The sequence below is a fragment of the Dendroctonus ponderosae genome, unplaced genomic scaffold, assembly GCF_020466585.1.
Source record: "Dendroctonus ponderosae isolate FM_Combo_2020 unplaced genomic scaffold, Dpon_F_20191213v2 Dpon_F_20191213_5, whole genome shotgun sequence".
Lineage (NCBI taxonomy): Eukaryota > Metazoa > Arthropoda > Insecta > Coleoptera > Curculionidae > Dendroctonus > Dendroctonus ponderosae.
In genome coordinates this window covers 9,416,368-9,438,817 of record NW_026018715.1, presented here as the reverse complement: position 1 = coordinate 9,438,817, position 22,450 = coordinate 9,416,368, and the positions used below count along the sequence as shown (strand labels likewise).

At 33.9% G+C, this 22,450-nt stretch overlaps 1 protein-coding gene across 2 annotated transcripts in view; it reads right to left on the bottom strand.

The window, feature by feature from the left end:
- Window positions 1-21,855, bottom strand: part of LOC109535241 — a 48,106-nt gene extending 26,251 nt beyond the window's left edge. Inside the window, exon 1 of one of the 2 annotated variants that reach the window (XM_048666521.1) lies at window positions 21,648-21,855. The gene's annotated coding sequence lies outside the window, so the exon portion shown is untranslated. The remainder of the gene's footprint in view (window positions 1-21,647) is intronic. The other variant, XM_048666520.1, reaches the window with a different exon arrangement.
- Window positions 21,856-22,450: the final 595 nt, after the last annotated feature.

Here is a 22,450-nt window from a genome sequence, read left to right as displayed (position 1 = left end):
ATTATTTCGGGACTTTGGAACCAAATCAAACATCAGACTTCAGTATGCAAAACACAGATTCTCAAGCAAATAAATATGCTTTGCTTATAATAAGTTGCATCTTGGGATTGAATGCAAAAAACCGCCTTCCATACCGTATAAGAGCAGCGTGAGCTGGAGTTTACTGTGGTGCTAGAAGGTAATTTTCGCGGAATTTTCATTTTGAGCAATTCCGATGTATAATAATTCTAAATGTAATAATTTTCGTTTCTGCTTGAAGCGATTGACAGAGAAAATAGTTTGCGCTCAATTTTGGAAAACTTGGCTTTGATCCGAATATTTTTTAAATGTTTGTTTTACTAAAACTACTTTTCTTGAACCGCTGACTTATGAGCAACCGTTAACAGCAAAGTTAAGCAAAGAACAAACATATTCCAAATTGGTGTTAGTTCTGATTCGCCATGATTTGCTTAATTTTATAGATCGGTTTTGTGTAATTTTTAGAAGATTTTGTAAAATAATATCCGCAATTTGTAATTTGCTTTAAGACCAATTTTGCAACAATCCGTCAATAAAGAACTTGTTCTAAATCGTGATTGTCAAAAAATAAGTGTTCTATGTTGTCTTGCAAGCGTCTGATCATCTTGCGTAATTTTGGGTCCTTTTGCAAATAATTTTTACAATACATTTTTTTTCTGCATATAATTTTAACAAAGCGCCGCTACTCCTTTAACATACTTTAACAAAGCGCTGCTACAAGATTGCTTAGGGATGCTCGGCCTGATTTAAATAATTTTCAAATTTTTTTCTAAAATAAGGCTACAAATTACTCAAATCCAAAACATTTATTAATTTATAATTCTATTTATTTTAAGTAGTAGAAAATGATACAGAGCAAATTATTATTTGCTCTTTTTTGTAGAATCCTTAAATGTTCAACAGATTAAAGTATCATGTCTGTAATTATAGAAAAGCACTCTGATACCAAAAAATGCATTAGACTAGAATTACAAAACTTATCAACAAACTTGGCTCAAATTCCTAGAACCAGCATCTGAATAGTTAGTGAAATGCAGCGAACAGCTGTTTCTATGTAAATTACACCTCGAAATACCATAAACCGACCATAAAATTAATCTTGCCACTCCCTATAAATTTACACATCCTCCAGCTTATCGATATTAGTTTCGGTTAAATACAGTCATTGTAAACCTGCTTTTAGGCTTTATCTCTAATAGACACATTTGTATGGCTATAATTTCGATTTGACATACATAACTTGAAAAGCGTCTTTAAAATTTAATCTTTAGATTGAACCGGTAACGATTTATAAAGCCTTAATTAATTGTCTTCGTTACTTTTTTATGGACTTCGTCCTAATTTAAATTGTTTTTGCTGAAGGAATTAAATTTCTTTGAAAAAGCTTTCTGTTATTATTTGCGATATGTGAGCCCAATACCGATATCGGATTCAGAGACTTGTCTCTGATCGAATTGGTGCAAGTACTAGGGAATATAATGAAGAGGAAAAGTGGAACATCTGCTTTTGGTCATGGTCGGTTTGCGCAGACCGTTGGAAATGAATGTTCATACGGGAACTTTTGTCCCGTTTAGGGTTTGTTTTATGTTTGGAAATTAGGGGTGTCCGCACTTCAAGAAGGTGCAGACAAGAGAGGAAGCAATGAAGAACAAGACAAGCAGGGTTGTGAAAGTCTCTATGAACCAGTTACTCAGTTTACAATGTTTCAATCAAAGATTTCCATCGATTCTTAGAATCAATTGCAGATCAATTTGAATGAACATGTAACTTAACAATATATCATTGAATAGGCCTGACCTTTGCAGCATGAATGTCTTAACTGAGCAAGTTCGCAAATTAAAATGCATATTAAATATGACAGCACAGTATGATTTGATTTAATAATGTTATTGAACTGGAGGCGCCGCAAACCTCTGAAACTTGCGTACATGTCAACGTGCTTGATTAATTATTGTTGTATGGTAAATAAATTACATATGTAAAATTATTACTATTATAAAATTAGCCCAAAGAAATCATTATTAATTTGCCCCAGCCGTGCACAGAGCGAGTAGTGATTAATTATTATGAAATATATTGCAGATGGTTAATTAAGTTCATCTAACAGATTTTAGTTGAATGTGGCAGAACTTTCTTTTTTTTATGTAAAGTCTTCAACTCGTCCCAAATTAATTCTCGACTAAACAGGAAAATATCCTGAACAGCACCACTTGCTTCTGGCCGTTTATCTGAACAAGTCACGGGCGTGTTCGATATTTTTCTGATCCCCAAAGCGTAAAGAACAAACCCAGCTAAAACCATTAAGTATTCCGAAACAAGGAAGTGGGGTTGGAGATTTTTGCCACTAAATCCTGTTTAACTTCATCGTGGCACTAGACAGAATAAAACCAAGACTTTTGTTAAAGGCGACATGCCTTGGATGGGTTTAATGTTACATGCGACCAGTCACAATAGATATGCTTTATGTGCTGCTCAGGTAATTGCCATTTAATGTTGGATTTATGCCTCTTCAAGCTGCGTTAGTTTGCAAACTTAACGTGCTGATAAAAGTCTTCAAACCTTTATAAAAATTTGATTACTTCACTTTAGCCATAACAGCAACCCGAAAGCATGCAAAATCTAAAATATTCAGGAAAACCAGCAGTCTGAATAAAGAAACACTGAAGTAAGGTTCTAAGACTGTTCAGGAATCCCCATAAACTACCGTGTTTACTGCTTCAAAGACAAATGCTCGGCCTTGTTTGGATGAGGCACTGCTGGAAGATGAATTATTTAACAGCCACTCTTTGCAACTACATAAAGATGCTTAAATGGATTGAGACAAAACTGAAGTAGGAAATAAGAAATCCTACTTTAGTCGGAACATATTGGATTTAAGTGTTCTCGTATAAATTACTTTCTTGTAATTTAATGCCCGCAATAGTACGGAAAAAGTCAAGCAGTTGCTGCAATAGATTCGCTCTCGGGTTTCAAGTGGTGAGCAAATAACATATAAAAATGGAATAATTGATTGTGAAACGTGAAGCAGCATCTTTGGCAAAATTACTATATCATGTTGGCAAGGTATTAGTGCCGCCAAGCTAATCTAGAAACATATTATTCAAGAGATAATGAAGTTGAAAGCAACACGTGCAAAAAGTTCGCATTTTGCACGATAATGTTCACCTGGGGGCTTGCAATGATTTATAGTTTGTTTATTTGCTCCAGGATGGGCAAAACTAAGCGAGAAACATATCGTATATCTCAGCTATTCAATGCGGGATTTACCTATATAATTTATCATTAAGATAATTCTTTTAATATTTCAAAGTTTTTTCCCTTTCACTCGGTGACTATATTTTTGTTTGCCCTATCAGAATTAATTATATTCTATGTGTAATTGTAATGTTTAAGTTAAGTCGATCTCCTTAAGGACTTATTTAGCACTATTTTCTCAAGTTTTTATTTGCCCCGACGTGTAAAAGCATTCTAAAGTGCAGTTTGCCAGTAGATTGAATGAAATTCCGTTTAAAGAATAAAACTATAAGAATTTGAAAATAAAAAGGATATTTTTGTTACGTTTTAAAGAAATTATCAATTTTGCTAGCAGACAAAATAGGATGTTCTCTATCAACCAACGTAGCCAGCAATCAGCCCTATTTTCTATGTTCTATTTCATTAATTGAATCAACACAATTTCCTAATGTTTTTACAATTTTATCGGACAAATTGCTTTTTTGAAAAACTTGCTTTGAACTCAATGTTGAAAGCAAGCGCGGGAACAAAAATAACAGAACATGTTTGGTTGAAAATCTGTGGAAACAGAATAATCAAAATAGCGAAAAAATGGGAACGGCAAACTGGGAAATATTGTGTCTAATTGGGTTAAAAGAAATAATGACTATACAATCTAAAGAGTTTCATAGAATATAAATCTGCATAAGCCTGGAAGTGGTAAAAATTGTTCATCTCTACAATATTAGAAGTGAATTAAATCGACACGAATTAAAATCCTCAATTAAAGCCAATATACAAAGAACTCAATTGAAACTATAACAATAAACTACGCTTTTACCTTTGTATGACTGTATTATAAGAAACACTGTTTTTGCGAAATTCGTAGTAACAAGCTGGAGATCAATGGATGCTAATGTGAAAAAACAGAGTAATTCAATATCATTAAATCACGAGGAAAAACACTTGGAAAATGTCTCTTATATTGGGCATAAAATTAAAACTTGGCAGGAAACACTGTGTTTTGAGACACTGGAGAATATCTTAATCAATACTCTGCATGCATCTAAATGCCATTCCGGATTCTTAAAACATCTGTTGATTTTCAGAGCAAAGAACAGTATCGACGAATCAAAATAATACCAAAACACTCAAGCAGGTTTTACTAAAAAAAGACAAAAAATGTTTTGTTGACAAAACATTTTTTGTCTTAAAATCGCACTAAAAAATCTAATAATCGACTGCATGAATGTTTGTTGCCAATCTTCTGATTTATAATGTTGTAAGCCTTTCTTTGAACTGTGAGAAAAATAGTATGATTTCGGAAGTATTGATTCATACAGCTTTCATATACTGGAAAAATAAAAAAATCCTGTTGGTCAATCGATTTTCCACACCGAAGGAAATTTAATATGACGTTATTTAAAAAGGAACTTTAATTTTTCTGGACTGGAAATTAAAAAAAAAATGCAATGAGCTTTTCACAGTTTTTAAGGAAAATTATTTTCTATCAATCAGCGCAAACTATCTCCGATAATTATTGACGTTTTTCAGTCATAAACAAACAAAACTCTGTGGGGTAAAGCAAAGCGCATTAAGAACTTTTTTTGTAAATTCGAGTCAATTTTTACTAAAAAATAACCATTTGAAAATCCTAAATAACATCAATTTCGTCGAATATTCAAATCCGGGTACTCGGTTCTTCGGTAATACAAATTTTGAAACTTGGATTTTGGAATCAATAAATTGTTTAAAATTTGCGCAATTTTTGACACCATGAGAGTTATTCATATCGCGAGATACTAAAATTATCATGTTCATAAAGACAAAAAGAGGAATTAACACATTTTCATCCTGAAAAGCGTAACTATTATTTGAGATATTTGCTAACCTTCCGATGAGCCACGCCTGAAAGCTTAATCAAAAGCAGCTTTTAAAACATTCTTCTTGTGCCAGATGTTCATTTGTCCCACTAAGAGCATGACCCAAAAACCTTTGTCCAGGAACGACAATAATTCTAATTTACCGGTTTCTCCGTTTTTATGTTAGATGTTTATCAAATCGTTTAATTGTAGCACACGAGATATTAGTATCTTGTCGATTATATAAATAATTCAATTAATAATTTTTCAAAATTAACTAAACTTTGGTTTTTAGTGCAAAAAATCAATGATTTTAAGAAAGTTGTGCAATTTTGTCTACTCGACACTGCCTTTGGTATTTTTGGGGTTGTTGAATGCGCTTGGCCCTTGAAATCCTTTGGTGCTCGATAAGTATGGCAATAATCGAGTTTTATCGGCTTATAATTAAAAAAAAAAACACAAAATCATTCAAAAGCCATAATAATCCTCCAAGACTAAGAACTCTAACCTATTGACTAATATATATCCGCATTAAAATTAGAAATATAATGCAATAATCGCATACGTCCAGTGGTTTCCATTAGCATTCACATCTATAGATAAGCGATTTTACAAAATCATGCCTATAATAACCGGCTTAAAATGCTTGTAGGAAGCCGAACGATCATAAGGATTAAACAGTGATATATGTGCTGTACACATTTTAGATGACCATTAATTGCATCATGTATGACATAAGTTATTAAGGCGATTTTACACATTCGGTAGCAATCGAAAAATGCGCCGTACATACAAAGAGCGCGTTTCTCTCATATTTGCATAGTTAGATCAGATTGCATTGCGATGTGAAAATGAGACGTTTATTAATTGCAACCTTCTCATCTTGGGCTATAAGGAAGTCTATGCAATTGTGAATGTGATACACTCTAGAAATAACCGAACATATTTTGAGTGCTTATTCGTGAGCGCAAAAACGCTCATTTCTAGACAAAGACTGTAAAGCACGTTTACATATTTTTTGCCACAGCTTAATTTGATGTAAATGATGTTCTACAAATTTCTCATTTCCTTAGCACTCACTCTGTTAGCATGTGTAAAATTAATAAAAATACGGAAGTCTTCGATGTTCGGCTAATACAAACGACTCATTGTTCTATATATATCTTAAGCTTAATGGCCATATAAAAAGAAACAAAGGTGTATATTTCACTACCCGCCATCTACGTCTTCGAGAACAGTAGACGTTTCGTAGAAACAGACAAGTTAATTAGAATGGCTTGATAAAAGTTCGTCTGGGAATTAATTAGTTCAGGCCCCGTTGCATGTCCGAAAACCCGAAGACATTCCATCGTGTATGAGCTCGATTTCGATTGATTCATGGGCGTAACTTGGATGTTCAAGTTCACAGTGTTTTTCATTAATTTTGCTTAAATTTACGTGAAAATGCTTTCGGAAGATTGATGGTTCATGTTGACATGGTTCCGGAGCAGGACGAGATAAAAAAGCAATTTCTTGGGATATATTCGAGATAACGAGCGATTTCGGTTATATGTCATCGATCAAGTATCTTTTTCAATATTAATTTTCTACCTTTGCAACCGAAAGTGGGAGTTGAGGACGAGGATATCTGAAAACGTTTTTCAGGACTGATTCGGACATGGGGGTGAACAACTTATTTTCGGATGTTTTGATTATTAAAATAGCTATATAAAGTAAACTAGATTATGTATTAGCAAATAGTGTAATAATGTGTAAACACCATTTTCCCAATTTTATTTAACTAGTATCTACTAGACTAGTGTCTTTGAATTACTTCGCTTTGCTTATTTTTATATGTTTAGTTTTCTTTTCACAAACATTTCGTGTTGTCCTGTAAAAGCAGAGGAAACCTATAAAGTGCACTTCTGCAATGCAAAAAATATGTTAAAATTATTAAACCTTTCCGCTGTTGGTAGCGCGGCTTAAAAAATATGAAACCACGTTAAAAAAACATATCCTGCAAATTTTCATAGTTTCAAACTACGGGACTCTTGCAAAACCGACATAAATTTGTTGAATAGGGTAGAAAAGGATCAGTTGGATCCGTTTCTATTCCACAAAAACGTGCACAGCTGTTGATAACGAACAGCCGGTTCATGCTTGAAATGATCAGCACGTATTGAATTTATCTTAATTTTAGGTAGAAACCGAAGACATTTCATTGCAAACATACCGCTTCACATAAAATGTTCAAATGTCTTCAATAATTAGATGAAATGCTAATTCTTCCAAACAAATTTTTAGATTTAATAGAAATATGCCCATTCTGACTATGATCGTCGATCTTTTCATGCAAAAAACTTATTGAGTCAGTGATTTTAGTTTAGAGATTTTTAGACTTTAGTCCATGTAAATATTTCAGTAATTTATTTGGATCGTAGAACAGCGCCAAACTGAAGGCTGTATTTAAATTTAGTAATTTTTGTTAAAATATTTTGCAACCTTTCTTGCAAACCTTTTGTACTGATTTAAGGCCAGTGCTGCAAAAGCCTCGATTTCCTAGCAGTTTTTCCTATCTTTTCGTGTCATTTATTTTATAAGGAAGAGAAAGAACCATAGAGTGATCAAATCTTTTCAACCAATCATCAGTCAAACCAAAACCTTTCTTTCTAATATTCCGATGTCCAGAGACAGATAAATGGACATTTGGACAATTCTCTAGATTTCTGATAAGATTAAATTTTCGTGTACAGTGAGTAACTAATTTGGAAAAATGTTCTGTTGTTACCATAAGTTTTCGGTCATTAGATTTTTGAATAAACATTTCCTTCTTATCAACGTTTCGAACGACGTTTCGCTTATGTGTGCTACAAGTATTCTCAAACTTGTGCATGATGCAGTCGACCAACCAATGAAGTTAAAACTATCAAATTTTTAACAATACAATCCGCTAATAAAGAGATTACAACAAAAGTTGCTCTCTTGGAAAGGAAATATTTAATTAGAGGAATTAAATCGCAAGTTTTCACTCAAAGTGACCACACTCTTTAAATGCGACATTCTACTGACGTAACTTTAACAAGTGGCAGTAGTTCTTACATTTATGCACGTTTCAGTTTCCGTAACACTCTAAACCACACCTGTTTTTCCGAAACATCTCAAGTGGCTTCTCGTAGGTGGATTTGGCGCGTTTCTAGCAATATTTGTATGCACCTGATGTTTTACTTAAAATCCGGAATTTTGCAGCCTTGAATTCACTGGAATGTAATATGCATTCATGATAGTTTTCATTGACTTGTAAATGCGCTCTTAATTGTCTGGTAGCACTAGATTCTATGCGAAGATACAGCTTAAGCAAAATTGAAATTAACTCGTCGCTTATTTTCAGCTACTTATGCCAATGTTAATAAGTTATAAAATGTTCGAAAATAAATTAAAAGTATAATTGAGTGCACTTTCACTTTGCCTTATCAGAACGTTTAACTAAAACAGGTGAAGACGTCGTGACGAATGCAGGTACACATTTTTGAAAATGCATACAAATGCAGCAGAAAGATGAAAGAACAGGCGATTTTATGAAAGCTTTTCAAACAAAGCAAGCGATTTTAATACATTTTTTAACGGCTTTAGTGGAAATATCAACATGAATGAAAAATCGTTTAAATCTTCAACGCAAGTACCAATTTCCTATTTCAAGTAGTTCTTTTTAATCTAATTTATTTTATTTAATTTGAAAGTCTGTTATTTGGGAGCGTTTTCTTGTTAATCTTTAACGCTCTTTTGTGTTGAGCATAAATAGCAAAGTCTTCGATCCTGAACGTTCTTCTTAACTCTATTTCTACATATTGCATGGTCGACAATAAATAAAGCTCGCGAATGCAAAAAATTGCAGTTTTTCGAGGATTAGTTCAAATTATAAATCAGTAACAGCTGCAAACTCTATTGAAGCTGAATACCTGTAGGCATCACTTTTTTCACTGAGATTCTAAGATAAATTGATCACATAACTTAATTTATTTTAAAAATCAACCTACAGAGTTCAAATCATCATCTCGTTGCTTTTTCTCTGTTTCTTCGGCATTCAAAAACCCCATGCCTAAAGCTGTATTTGGACCAATTTGAATATTAAATTTAAAAATTGATTTAAAGTAACGTCACTGGAATGGCTTCGATACTCTAAGTTGGACAGGTATAGTAGGTGTGTGGGTATGAATGTATGTGAATAAATGAACATTGAAAAGATCGAAAAACGCGATATGGATGATGGATAAAGTACAGAAATGCAAGGCAACGAAGTCGAAATGAATACGAATATAATATAGGATTGTCTTTGTATCAGCTATCTGGGGCACCATTGTGTTGATAGTGTGAGATTGGGCTAAAGCCAGGGCATTTCATCAGCTTCTGAGTTTCTTCTAACCTTTTGTCACCAACTAGGCTCAGTTATTTACAATGTAACATATAGTAAACTGCAGGGCCTGTTCGGTGGAACATAAACGTTAAAACGAGTCGTTTAATTGAAGTGCCTGGGTACTGGGTAGAGTTACATAGCCATTGAGTTTTAACAGCAGAATTCTGTAAACGGAAATCGAAGTCAGTTAAACCTAAGTACATATTATTTGTAATGTACCTTTGTGTTCAAATGCATCTCACAGACATAAAAGGAAATATTCGCCTTTTCCTGTTCGATGTAAAACATTCTCATACATTGAGTCCATGATTTTTATCTCTATTCGGTACGTTCGGAATGAATATCCGCTAGTTTCCGCATAAAATGCCTGGGGCTCGAATCCGGGTGGTGACTGTAAAGGCTGTAATGACCATTTATAATAAAGACAAAGAATTTTCCAGCTTTGTTTTATTTAAAATGCAACTTCAAAAAGCATTATCAAGACAGGTCAACCTTAAAGTCCGCCTTGGTTATTACTTATGCATGCCGTGTTCGCTTTTAAATGGCCGATCGGTTTTAGACCTGTAGCGACCACTTTTGTTTTCATGGTCAGAAACAATTTCAGTCCTCTTCTTCTGCAGCCGAATATTTTCCTCAGGCGAAACCTAAAATACCTATTAAGCTCAGGAGGGATTTTTTTTAGGAACGCCCAATATCTCGGCTGGACACGCATTGTTAGATTGATGAACATTCACGGCGTTTGTGTTCAACACTAACTCCAAGAGGTCAGCAGATACATTTTTTGCCTCCAGCTCGCTTGATTATATGTAACAGTAGATTGATATTAGAGTAATAATAGATTTGTTTAAAAATATTGTCAAGTCATAGACTATGAAATTCTTCGGATGGGAGTGTGCTTGATTAATTTCCTGATGCATACAAAACAGCTATATTGTGTGATCTATTTGGTTCTAGTGGCCACCCATGGTCTGCATTGAGCAAAAAGTTTTATGCCAATTTCCTTTCTTATCTTTATGGTAATTAATATGCTGGTGGCTGTTAAGATAACACGTGGAGTAACTCATCTTGCTTAGGATGTTTTTATCTTCGGTCTCATGAGCACGACTTTGAAACTTGACTTGGCATATCAAAGAAAATCACCGCTACTGCGTGTTGCAAACAAACGGAAATGAACCGTAAGGACACTTCTAAAGAAATCCTATAAAACGCTAAAAACTGAATAATGGTAACCCGGTTGTGGTTGATCGGGTGTAATGCCCATTATGGCACATTACTTAAATGGTTATAATAGTGCACGTTTGCTAAAAAACCTACAAAAAGTAGCCATTAAGCTCGAGCTTTAGCTTTTTGCATCTGTAAGCCCCCATTTGATTCTAAATCTATTTTTCTTACATATGTTTGGGCATTAATATGCAAATGAGAAACACTTAAGAGCAACAAGCAATCCGCTTAAAAGCTAAAGTTTCCAAGTCGAAAACTAATTAATTGTCCGTATTTTCTAACAACATGAAGCGAACAAACAACTTCTTATATAACTGTACCTGAAACATTTTTAAAGATCACTGCATTAAAATTCCTTTTGTTGTTTATTGGGAAGGTCAGAGAACCTCACGTACCGTTAAGCCAGATCCACTTTTGATATGTCCTGACAATATTTTGCAAGAATGCTTCTGTTGACGCAATTCAACATCCATGGCAGCTGAAATTCTTGATGATTTCCATAAATCTTCTGACGCAAACTTCAAGATTGGAATTTATATGGTTCAGTTTAGCAAGGCTGAAGCTTATTGTTGTGGCACTTATTGCAAACGATCAACCGCGATCTAACTAATGTTTTTCATTGTGGTAGAATGGACTAATTTAACGCCTTGGATTGGCTCAAGAATTTAGTATGTCAATGGTAATTAATTGGGTGTTTGGTTTAACGGCTAGCATTAATTGATTGTCTTCTGCTAGCAGTGCTGGCATTTTTTTCGGATTAATTAGGCGGATTCTCTGGATAAATCCTAAAATCTGCTAGTTCACTTTACTGGTTCGAAAGCTTTGTTGTAACTGCAAAAATGGACAAACATTCTAGATTTACACTGTCTCTTGAGAGTTAGCGAAACACTTTCTTTCTTTCACAATTTCTTAAACCATCTGAAGAGCTTCCAAATGGGCGTCACAATGTGATTTTAGAATCCAGAAAACTGCAGCATTAAAATTCAAGTATCTTCAGATTCAGACCAGGTCAGTTTTTTAGGCTCGAAAAAACTCCCCATTTTCTAGTCAATACACTAAAAATTTTCGTTGTAATTGTCAAATTCTCAAGAACGTGAATCGGCTAATTTTCCAAAGCAATTTTAAAATTACGAATATTTAGTTATTAATCAAGATCGAAGCCGAAGCTCGTGCCACTTTTAACAGGTTCTTCAAAGGAAGTATTCCTTTGCGTAGAATGCATGCGGTTGAAAAGAATTTGAAAAATTCTGAACCTCTGAATCTGAACGATGTCGGAAGGAATTAGAAATTAATTTAAATTTATGTTGGACGTCATTGGATTCGATGGTTAATGATTCACGCTAGTTAATTATAAGCTTCCAAAAGGTACGTTTTCTATTAAATTATGCAGTTTTGTCAGATTTTAATTTTTTGTAGAAAATGTTATATTTTTCTCTGAGTAACTTACGCGCTTGCTTTTAAGAATTCGTTAACAACTGATGAAGAATGTCGCAAAAGAGCAAATTATTGCACGTTTAGGCCAATGTTACCTCTACGAAAAGGGGTCAGGAAATTTACTGTTTGCCATATTTTCAGAGTAACATTTCCAGTATTAAAATTAAATCCATTCGTTATTCTGCACAGCTTGTAACGATAGGTGGTTAACTTACTCTGATGACCTCTGTGTTTGTATCTTCTGTCCATAACGATCGTACGTGATATATTTTGTACTGTTTTATTATATTTTTTTAATTTTTTACCATTGTTGACTGTACGAACTTTATGTTTTAGTATTTTGTTTTGTTTCTTTTACTCGCTTTGTCCTTAAAATTTGTGAATTTTTCGGTGGCAATAAAGCATATTTTGATTTGATTTGATAAAAGACGTGAATGGAAACGTGCTCCCCGCTTGTATTTATAATGACCAATTTTGAAAATTTGTAGTACATTTTCTGTGGCCAGTAAAATTTGCTTTCGCGCTTAAAAATTGGCCAAAAATGTATGGAACGAATGCTAAATTGGAAATTTAAAGCGATTTTAGAAACATGTTTTCTCTATTTCCACCCGTAAACAGCAACTTGGTGGATACATTCACTATTAACTGACGAATTAAAAAAAAAACTGGTACAATCTTGGCAGTCAAGAACATTCAGTGTCAATTTCAAAATTCGCTAAAAATCAATGCAAAATGTGGAAAATTTATAATTTGCCATACGTTTTTCCCAATTCTTTGGCTCTCTCAAGGAGGCGTTACCTTAAACTTTCACAAAGCTTCCATTTTTTATGATAAATTTTTGAAAAATTATTGCAAAATTTGTCCCAAACCCCGCCAATAGTTCCATACACTTTGGCGGATTTTTGAAAAAAATGGTTGCACCATCTTGACAGTAAACAGTATTCAGTGTTTCGCGTTAAAAATCGCCAAAAAAATACGGAATATGTCACAAATTTGCAAATTTTTCGTCGATTAGGATTACATTTGCTCGTTTAAAGAGCCTTTGCAAAGTTGCGTGACTTTAAAATAACAGAATAAAAAATAATAATATATAAATGAACATATTTAATAAATCTTTGTCAAAACTACTATTGTGTGTTATTATATTTAAAAGTATATGCTATTTTTCTATCATAACTGCTTCATTTCGAGTCGTAGCTTCATTAATATAAGGCTGTGATAAGCAAGTCAAAAGTACAAGACAAGACAAAATGATGATGCAATTATACCGATTTGATAAGACTTCTAACATGAGATAATTTATGAAATTGAACATAATTAAAATCAAAGAAAAATATAAAGGCTTGCTTCAGGACTTTCTCAAATCTTTGTTGAAAAATTTCTATATCATTTTGAAAATTGGCAAAATTGAGCATGCTTTCAAAGTATCTTAGAACCTATTAAGACCTACTAAATAAAATTATAACATTTTCGATTTTCCCGCCATTTATATGAAAGACATGGACGTTTTAAGTAGCTTTTAAAAGCTCTTAGAATTATTCAAAAACATTCAAAAGACTCCAAGTCACATTGGCAAATATGATGAAAATAGGTAAAAACACCATAAATCTTCCAAACAAAAAAAAACGTCCATTATCTTGACTAGGTAGTTTGTTAGAATTTTATGATGATAGTAACAGCGCACACATTTGTACCAAACCGTGTGATTTCTTCATCATTTAAAGTCAATTTGCAACCAAACGTAGAGCACTAAAATGTGAATGAAAAACAAGCAAACCATATTTCCTATTACCAAAATTCTAAATATCCAAAAATGAGGTTGCTCGTAAAAATCAAGCTGAAAAAATGCAAATTGAATGTCGAACCATGCCATAAACAAGCCACCGATTTTTTGCGGTAACTTGGCATAATTCAAGAATATTTCATACAACATCAAAAAAACCATGTTCAAAACCATACATTATTTATATATCATCTTGCTGATTTCCTAGGCAATATTTCTCATGTCATTAGTCATTACAACTGGTCATTAAACGTGTTTTCTTTATTTCATTTACATGAACGAAAGAAACTAGGCATGTAAGTCAGTAATCGTGTTTTAATGAAGGAAGAGGCTATTGGATCGTGTCTCAACAGCTAGAAAAACGCCACTAGGATGGTTCTAGTTATCAACGTTTTTCCTTCTTGGCATGGGATCTATTGCAAAAGAAAGTTGCTCATATGAAACCGAAAAGCCATTTAACAGTTGGTTAAGCATGATGACAAATGAATAATTGTAACTGTTAAGGAACAATAGTTCGTTAAGAAATATGCTGTTACAAATTGGTATTGTTGTAAATAAGTGATTTGTTTAGGCGTCAGGGTACATTGGATTTTCAGCTTCCATATTCGCGGCTGGAATTCAGTAGGTGAATCATCCAGCTAACCATATAAAGAAGAGACATTTTATAGAATTTTAGCAAAAAATAATGCCGCTAGGCCTAGTATAAGCAGCTATGATATGACCATAAATCTTTAGGTCTTTCAATCTGAGAATTATTACGCGGATGGAGCTAATGGTGCAGGAAATTAGCAGATCACTAAGCAGACCGTTTCGCATGCGAAAAATGATCATTTCATGCCCGACTAGGCTTTACATTCTATCAGAATTGTGCGGACAGGAACAGGAAAACTGCATAATTTCCCGAAAAAAAAATCGCATTCGAAGATGCTTTCAATGTTCGGCAGTAACAATAAGTGGAATAGAAGGTCAGAGCAATTGTGTGCCGCAATTTTTCGCAGTTCTGCGCCACCATTTCCAATTTATAAAAACGACGACAAATCCACGAGTCAAACCGGAATTAATTGACCACAGCTAATTCACTCATTAAATTGCAAACGTAATAATGACTCAGAATTTAACCAGGTGGAACGAGGAATCAAGTGCGTTTTTCCGGTAATATTTTTTTGTTTTTTCGACCATATTTAGCTTCCTTGCGCATTTTATTATTTGCCGGATTTTCTATGCTAATAAAAGTACTTTTCTATAGCCTTTTTCTGTAGGAAATAAAGATTATTTATATATAAATAAAAGTACTTTATTGTATTTTAATGTATTTTGTTTTCACGCATCTGACCTCCATTTTTCATTTTTCATCGAAGTTGCAAAGGTTTACAAGAAGCTTTATTTTTGAGAGCACATCGACTGAACGTTCGTAGGAGATTTGAAATTAACCTTAGAGAAACCAATAGAATCCAGCACCAAAATGCGGTTACTAAATTACAAATCCATCCAATAGCTTTAGATAAGTACCAATAATTTCCATAAAGAGTCGCCATAGGCTCGAAAATTTATCACCCTTTAGCAATTTGTCTGCACAATTTTCAATACCGTAGATTACCAATAAGGATTATTTATGAACAACAGCGAAAAGGTTATAGAAATGGCTTTGCTGAGGCCCACGCATGTTAAGATGAAAATATGGGAACTCGAAGTGACTACACGCCAATTACAGCAGTAATAAAACAAAGATTTATCTTAAAGGGCGTTTTCCTAAATGTAACAGACACTGTTTAAAGGCGTAAAAGTTTTGATAAAGTTCTGGTAATCAAAAATTGAAATTTTGGTTTAGTTCCTGAATTAGTTTTTCTTAAATAAGCAATCTAAGTTTAAAGAATTTTAACTTTAAAATACCAATTAGAAAATTCAGTCCTGAAGTAGATGTTTTGTAATATTATGTCAGAGGAATGGAATAGCGTTAATTTGAAATTAATGAAAATGAAAAAATCATTGAATCAAATTTGATTTAAGTATGACAAAAAAAAGGAATTTTGAGACTTCAAACTTTCAACTTTAAACAATTTCTAAGTTAATTTCAAATGATTTTTGAAAATATCCAATATTGCCCCAGATAAGAAAAGAAGTAAAGCATTTGAGTAATCAAATTTTTGAACGAAATATTATGTTTCCGTTAGCTTTTGTCAATGGACAAGTTTCAAGTACGTTTATTTGCAATTTTACTAATAGTTTGATAAATCACTTATTAAATAAATTGAGGATGACCAAATATTGAAAATTTTGAAAGCTTTTTTCGGAAACTGACTGAGGAATTGAAAGAACTAAAACAGAAAATTAAATATTAAATTAATCTATACACTTCTTTGTAGTTAAGGACCACTGGCTCTCAGTAATATTTTGGAGTATATGGAGTCATTTAGTTTATATAGTCAATAAGTAGCGTGCAACAGTGAAATTAGTTTTTTAATGTCAATAACACGAAATCAAAAGCAATAAATAAGCAATTATAAAAAATTTGTCTTAAATAAATTTGGAAAACTTCACAAATTAATATAATTCAGGATACTAAGGTAACTCTTCTTTGGTGTGTTTAATTCAAATATTATCTAATAGTTTATCTATTCACTTTGAGTAAAAGGTTAAATCGATGTCAATTTGCAGCAGAATTTTGCAATAAAATCATATAAAAAAATGATCGAAACTGTTAAAAAATTAACATGCGGAGCATTCTTAAAAATTTATCAAAAGCTATCAAAGTTTGGCGTTTTTGGTAAGTGAATCAATAATAAAATTTGTTAAGAAACTTGATTATTACGCTACATATTCGACAATTATCCATCGATTAGACTCACTAAACATCGAGGATACAAAAATCCGGCTTTGCTTTTGTTCCGAATGAGTCAGCAAACTGAATTGTCCGATCTGGAAATTGCAGATGCAAACTTATTTTTCCTGGTCAATTATTGCGTCGAAACCACTGTTAGATTTCCACGAAACCATTAATTTTCGCTGTTGCGCCAACATCAAATTATCCCTATTAGAGTAACGGTTGCCCTATCTTTTTAACACGACCGGTGGCAATGTTTTTTTTTTTTCGAAAGATTTGCAGATCCACGATCACGAAAACCTTGAGTTCGTAGCGCCGGGTTAGTGGCCCCCCTATTTTCAATGTTGCCACATACTGGAACCATGGTTCTGGTACCAATTTTGATTTATTTCAAAGGGCTTTCTATCCAATTAGTCCAGTTCCAACTCCAAGTCGTTATTTTTCCAGCAGCCTTTAGGTTAGTTGTAATTTTGACAAAATCCAGCAACTTATCTTTCAACCCAATTTGATGTTATTTGGTCATAGATAAGGACATATTTCGTGAAGGCTTTAAGTTCCTAAAAATATCTTCCTTTCGCCAATCAGATCCAAGTGGAGGGTAATTAGCCGCAAATGTTGATTAAAAACAGTGAGGCTCCAACATGAATTAGACAACACTGGGAACATTTCATTATTCTACGGTCAGAGTTCAGATTCTTTTATTTATGAGAATCGTGACTGCCTTTGCAGACGGCTCAACAGCTATTGGTCAGCTCTAGGCTAGTGAGGAAGAAGCAGGATTTTCACATGGAGTTGCAAAAAAGTGCACCCAATGAGAATCTTGTCCAAGCTAAAACCCTTTGCTACATTAAATAGTTGCTAAACTAGAAAAACTTGTCTAAGATGAGTTTTTAGATCCAAAACTAGAAATAGCTCAGAGACCAGTTGCTCAGAAGGGTTAGATTTTCATGGCAATTGATTGAAACTGTTTATTTCTTTATCGTCTTTCGCCTTGTATCTTGTTCAATGTAGACGTTCCACGTAGACGCTTCCACAATAGCATTCAGAAAATAAGTAACCAATTGGACTAAATAGTAGTTATCCCTACAGGATTTTTAGAAATTCATCAATTACTAAACAATTTTTCTAGTGATTGCTACGCAAAATTCCAAAATTCATCGATCATTAGTCATAGAATTAATTGCCCTGATAGTCAACATCCTAAAGTGGCAGTACGGAGACCATTTTATCAATATTTAAGTTTTTTTGGACTCTACTTAATTATGATGCAGATATTTATCAAGAACAAAAGAATCAAACCAAACACAATTTGTCATAGTTATTTAAATGAATACTTAATAACGCCACTGCCAATTCGTAAAAAACCAACAGCCCACTGTATGTTGATTAATGTGTCGCCGACAACTTCACTCGGTAAATGTTATTGTTAAACGTATTTATAAACAAATTAGCGGGCATTGCAAAATCGTTACGCCTACTTTATGGACATTTCACTGTATGAAACGGTAGGGCACAAAGACGCATTGTAAGTGTGCCATTTTGCAACTTTGCGAAGCATTTTTGAACGAGAAATTGGAAAAATTGAAAACCTGTTGTGCAGAAAACAAGACTTTTTTGAGCTCATCAGAAATGGCACAGAAGAATTGTGAAAATGAAGCACTTTTTTTAAAAAGGAGCTAACAAAAATGTGCATTTTCCTATTATTTCACAGGAATTGATCAAGTCCAAAGTTCAGGACGAGCATTCTGAACTTGTAGCAATTCCACTTATCAATTTCTTGCCCGCAATTCAAAAAACGTCCCTTAAGACCACCCGTACAATTAGCAAGCGTCAAATTAATCGAACTGATTTAAACAAGCATTACTGAGAAATCAGACCGATTTGAGTTGAAAGGATGCCGTTGATGCATCGTTAGTTAAATGAATTCGCTCGACGTGTTTCAGTGATAGTGGAGGATAAATCATTGCAGCATCTTTCCCTTCAACAATTGGCCGCGAGCGCATTCAAAATGCAAATCGAGAAACGTAATACCCGAAGATGCAACATGTCAGAACTACTTTCGATGAATATTAATAGGCTGGTTATTAGTTGTAGACTCCACAAATAAAATAGTTTTTTTTTCTCGCTATTTTTTGTCTGATGAAGCGAATTGTGAAGGTGATTGAAGCTTTTCTCTATCTTGCATCAACTACTTTGATAATGTTTGGTTTAGAAAATAGACTCTTGGTTATTTGCTCGATCTTCCACTCTTCTTGTTCGTTCTTTAATTAATTGCTGAGTTTCCTGACCTAGTTTGTGGTTTGCTGGTTTATTTTCACCCTCTATTCTTTTATTTTCAGGTCTTATCAGCTTCCTTCTTTCTTTTTGTATGGAAATTGGACTTTACCAGGCCGATCTCGGTCGTTGTGGTTTTTTATAATTCGTGTTCATTAGATACAGATTTCTTTAGCTAACATTATTTATCACCATTTTTCTTCTGCTATTTCTTATTCTTCGTCCAAATGGTCTTATTCCTGCCTTGTTGGAGTTTCCTAGTATTCCTACTTTCGCGTTGTGCATTTTGTGTTGTTTTTCTTCAACGCTTAGTTAATGTTTTCCATCTTTCCATTTCTTCTTCTATGCCATTTGTTCAGATTTGCATCTTGTTTATTTTTATGTCTACAGCAATGACTCTATGAATAACATAGGAAGTAAGTATGGACTACGTTTGCTTAACCCGACGACCATTAAAACAAAAACAAAGCAAAAACATGCCTGTCTCGAATAAATTCGATAGCAAATCCGCGGAAGAACTAACTAGTCTTAGGGAAGATCATCAAGCTGAAGCTTCCAGCTTCAAATGAACAAAGTTTGCTACCGCTTCCTGTTCATTAACATCTTACATGTGCAATATCCTTCAATAATTCAACATCCCCGCCTCCTTATATACACACGGAAGCCTAAATATTTGGTTTTATATAAGCAGTTTATAGGCCGAAAACATTCAAGTGCGTTTTTCGTGAGACCGTTTCGTGTATTTTTCCTGTTTACTCAGTTTTGTTTATGTTGCCCACCAAAGATAAAACGGGAATTATTCATTTAACATTCTCAATAAATGATCGCAGCCAGATGCCAAGACAATTCCAATTAATCTCCTCCATTGAAAATGGAAATTTCAAACAACAGTACTTGAAGAAAAATGCCTAGTTTTCAGGCAGTTTGACTAAAAACCACATAGAAAAACCACGCAAAGCAGAGTAGAGTGTGCTTATTTAACAACCTTGTGTAGATGAAATTTAAATTGATTTCCTGTTGCTGCTCATCCGAATGTGACACTAACAATGACTCGTACCATGGTTTAAAGTTCCCATGAAGGTATACATATGGGTTCTGGTTTTAGGCCTGGTTTTTACCGAGCTTTTTCATGTTTGCAGTACTGGTTATATTTCGGCAGTTCAACTTTTCATATATACGGCACATTAAGTTCAAGTTAACAACCAAAATTACGTTGTTAATGGCTTATTAGCAGCAGCCAAACTAACTAGAATATGCAACTTTTTGTCAAAGAAACCTAAATGATTTTCTGTAGTTTATTTCACAAAAAGATCCGTGGAGCATTTCACAGATTTAACGAAAATTATAAGTTTTTGATACTGTTCAGGTGGATTCGATCCAGATAATTAAAATCGTGACTGAGATATGGACCAATCGACAAATTCCAAGTACAATTGAATGAAAATCTGTGGCAGATTTTATCGCGTTTGGCTCACTTAGCGTTTGAACGATTATCGGCCGCAATCACAAGTAATAAAAGCACGCTATTTGCATCTTAAAGCTCAAACACTTCGATTGTAACCATAATGAATACCAAGTATCCAACTACGGCCTATTTGAATATTTCATTTACACCTCTAATTGACATAGTGTATGGCACTTAACATATTGCACGACGCTCGAGACTGTTATAGTAGGTACTTCCTCTGGAGTTATTCAAATGGAAGATGTTCAACTAGACAAATTAAAATCAGGGAATGGAAAGTGTCGCTAGCAACAGCTTCATTAACGGTTGCTCTTAACAGCGCCTAAAAAGTGAAAAGGCAAAATATTCGCAAACATTGCGCCTCTGCACTTTATTTTAAACTCATTACGATTGTCATTGTATAGTTAATTGCTAATTAATTCAATGAGCTAGTTTTTAGCGAAGCTCTGCGTACTATCCATGTTTCTAGAATTTAAAATGCTAATTGATTTGATTGCGACTTACACAAAACAGTACACTTTAGGGTAATTGTATTTCGGCATTTGTGGATCGCCAGCTGCTAAATCAACTAGGAACGAAGTAATTAAATCTATTAAGACTAGCGGACTTTGGAAGAATAATGGAAATTTTATTTAAAGTGCGCTCATTAGTGACAAATGGCTTGGCCAATTTGCGCAGTTGTTGAAAGTTTTGGCAATTTGCGAATTCGGGTGCACACTTTAATAAATCATTTAATTTGGATAAATTACTCTAGAGGCCAATTAATCAATTTATACGCTGATTATACGAGATTTGAATGGATGAGTCTCTATTAGTTTATTAATTCCTAATAATCCAGGGTGATTTATTATTTTATCCCATTGTGCCTACGTGCAGCCATTCCCTTGTTCCTATTAAATGCCAGTTGAGTATAAAAACCTTAAAAATCCCGATGGAATATTTTTTTTAACTGCACAAATGAAAACCAAAAACAATCAACAGTGGATAGTGCTTTTGCATCGTAGCTTTCAGGCGCTTATAAACAAATTTAAAATTAGTTACCTACGAAAAGAACATAAAAATGAAAATAAATTAACATCTAACTGTTTTTTAGCGAACGCCAGTAAACTTCTTGATGTTAACAAAATGCGCAAAGAACAGTTGAATAATTTTTTTCCCATACTCACTCAGGCTTCTTTTGTTTGCCAAAAAGCCGTCATATAATCCAACTAGATGCACAATGTAAAAACTCACTTCCGACACCTCTTTGTTTTGTAAACAAACGGAAAAAGAGCGTCGCACGTGCTTGTAAAACCGATTGTGAGCGTTTTATATGGCGCACCTTTACCAACAGTGCAGATGCGACTGGCGTCTTGTTCAACTTCACGCTTCACCATCACCACGAACCAGAACGATGGGGTAGATGGAACTGGAGGAACGGTTTGTTTATCAGCACCAACTTTTCTAGGGCAACTTTTATGTTCGAAGTTCCCTCGAACGATTTACGGAAGAAATAAAGCAGAAATTCGTTAGTTTTTTTGCTTACTGAAAATTGACTGGAAAATATGCTTCATAAAGTCCTCCATGGAGTGCTAAGAACTTCTATAGATAAAGACTAGCGACCCTCAGATTGGTCTCAATCTCGTTTTCTTGCTATGAAAATGGTATATATTTAAGGGCATTTTCAGCAATTTCGGCACAAGATAGAGAAGATAGAAAAGAGGATATGGACAGTTCTGTTGCAAGTGATAACTTTCAATGTTCCTAAACGTGGCATCGCCGATGTTTCTTCTTTGCGATTCTGTTTTCGAAAAATTATTCTTTCCTTGTTTGCCTTGTCAATTCCTCTACTAATGCTGACACTATAAGTGTGACAATATTTTTAGTTTTTGCGAAAAAATAGCTAATGCAGATTTGTTCTGTTGTTGATTGATAAACGCCGAAGCTGTACATGTATGGTTTTTGCACTCAATAAATTGTCTTGGATGAA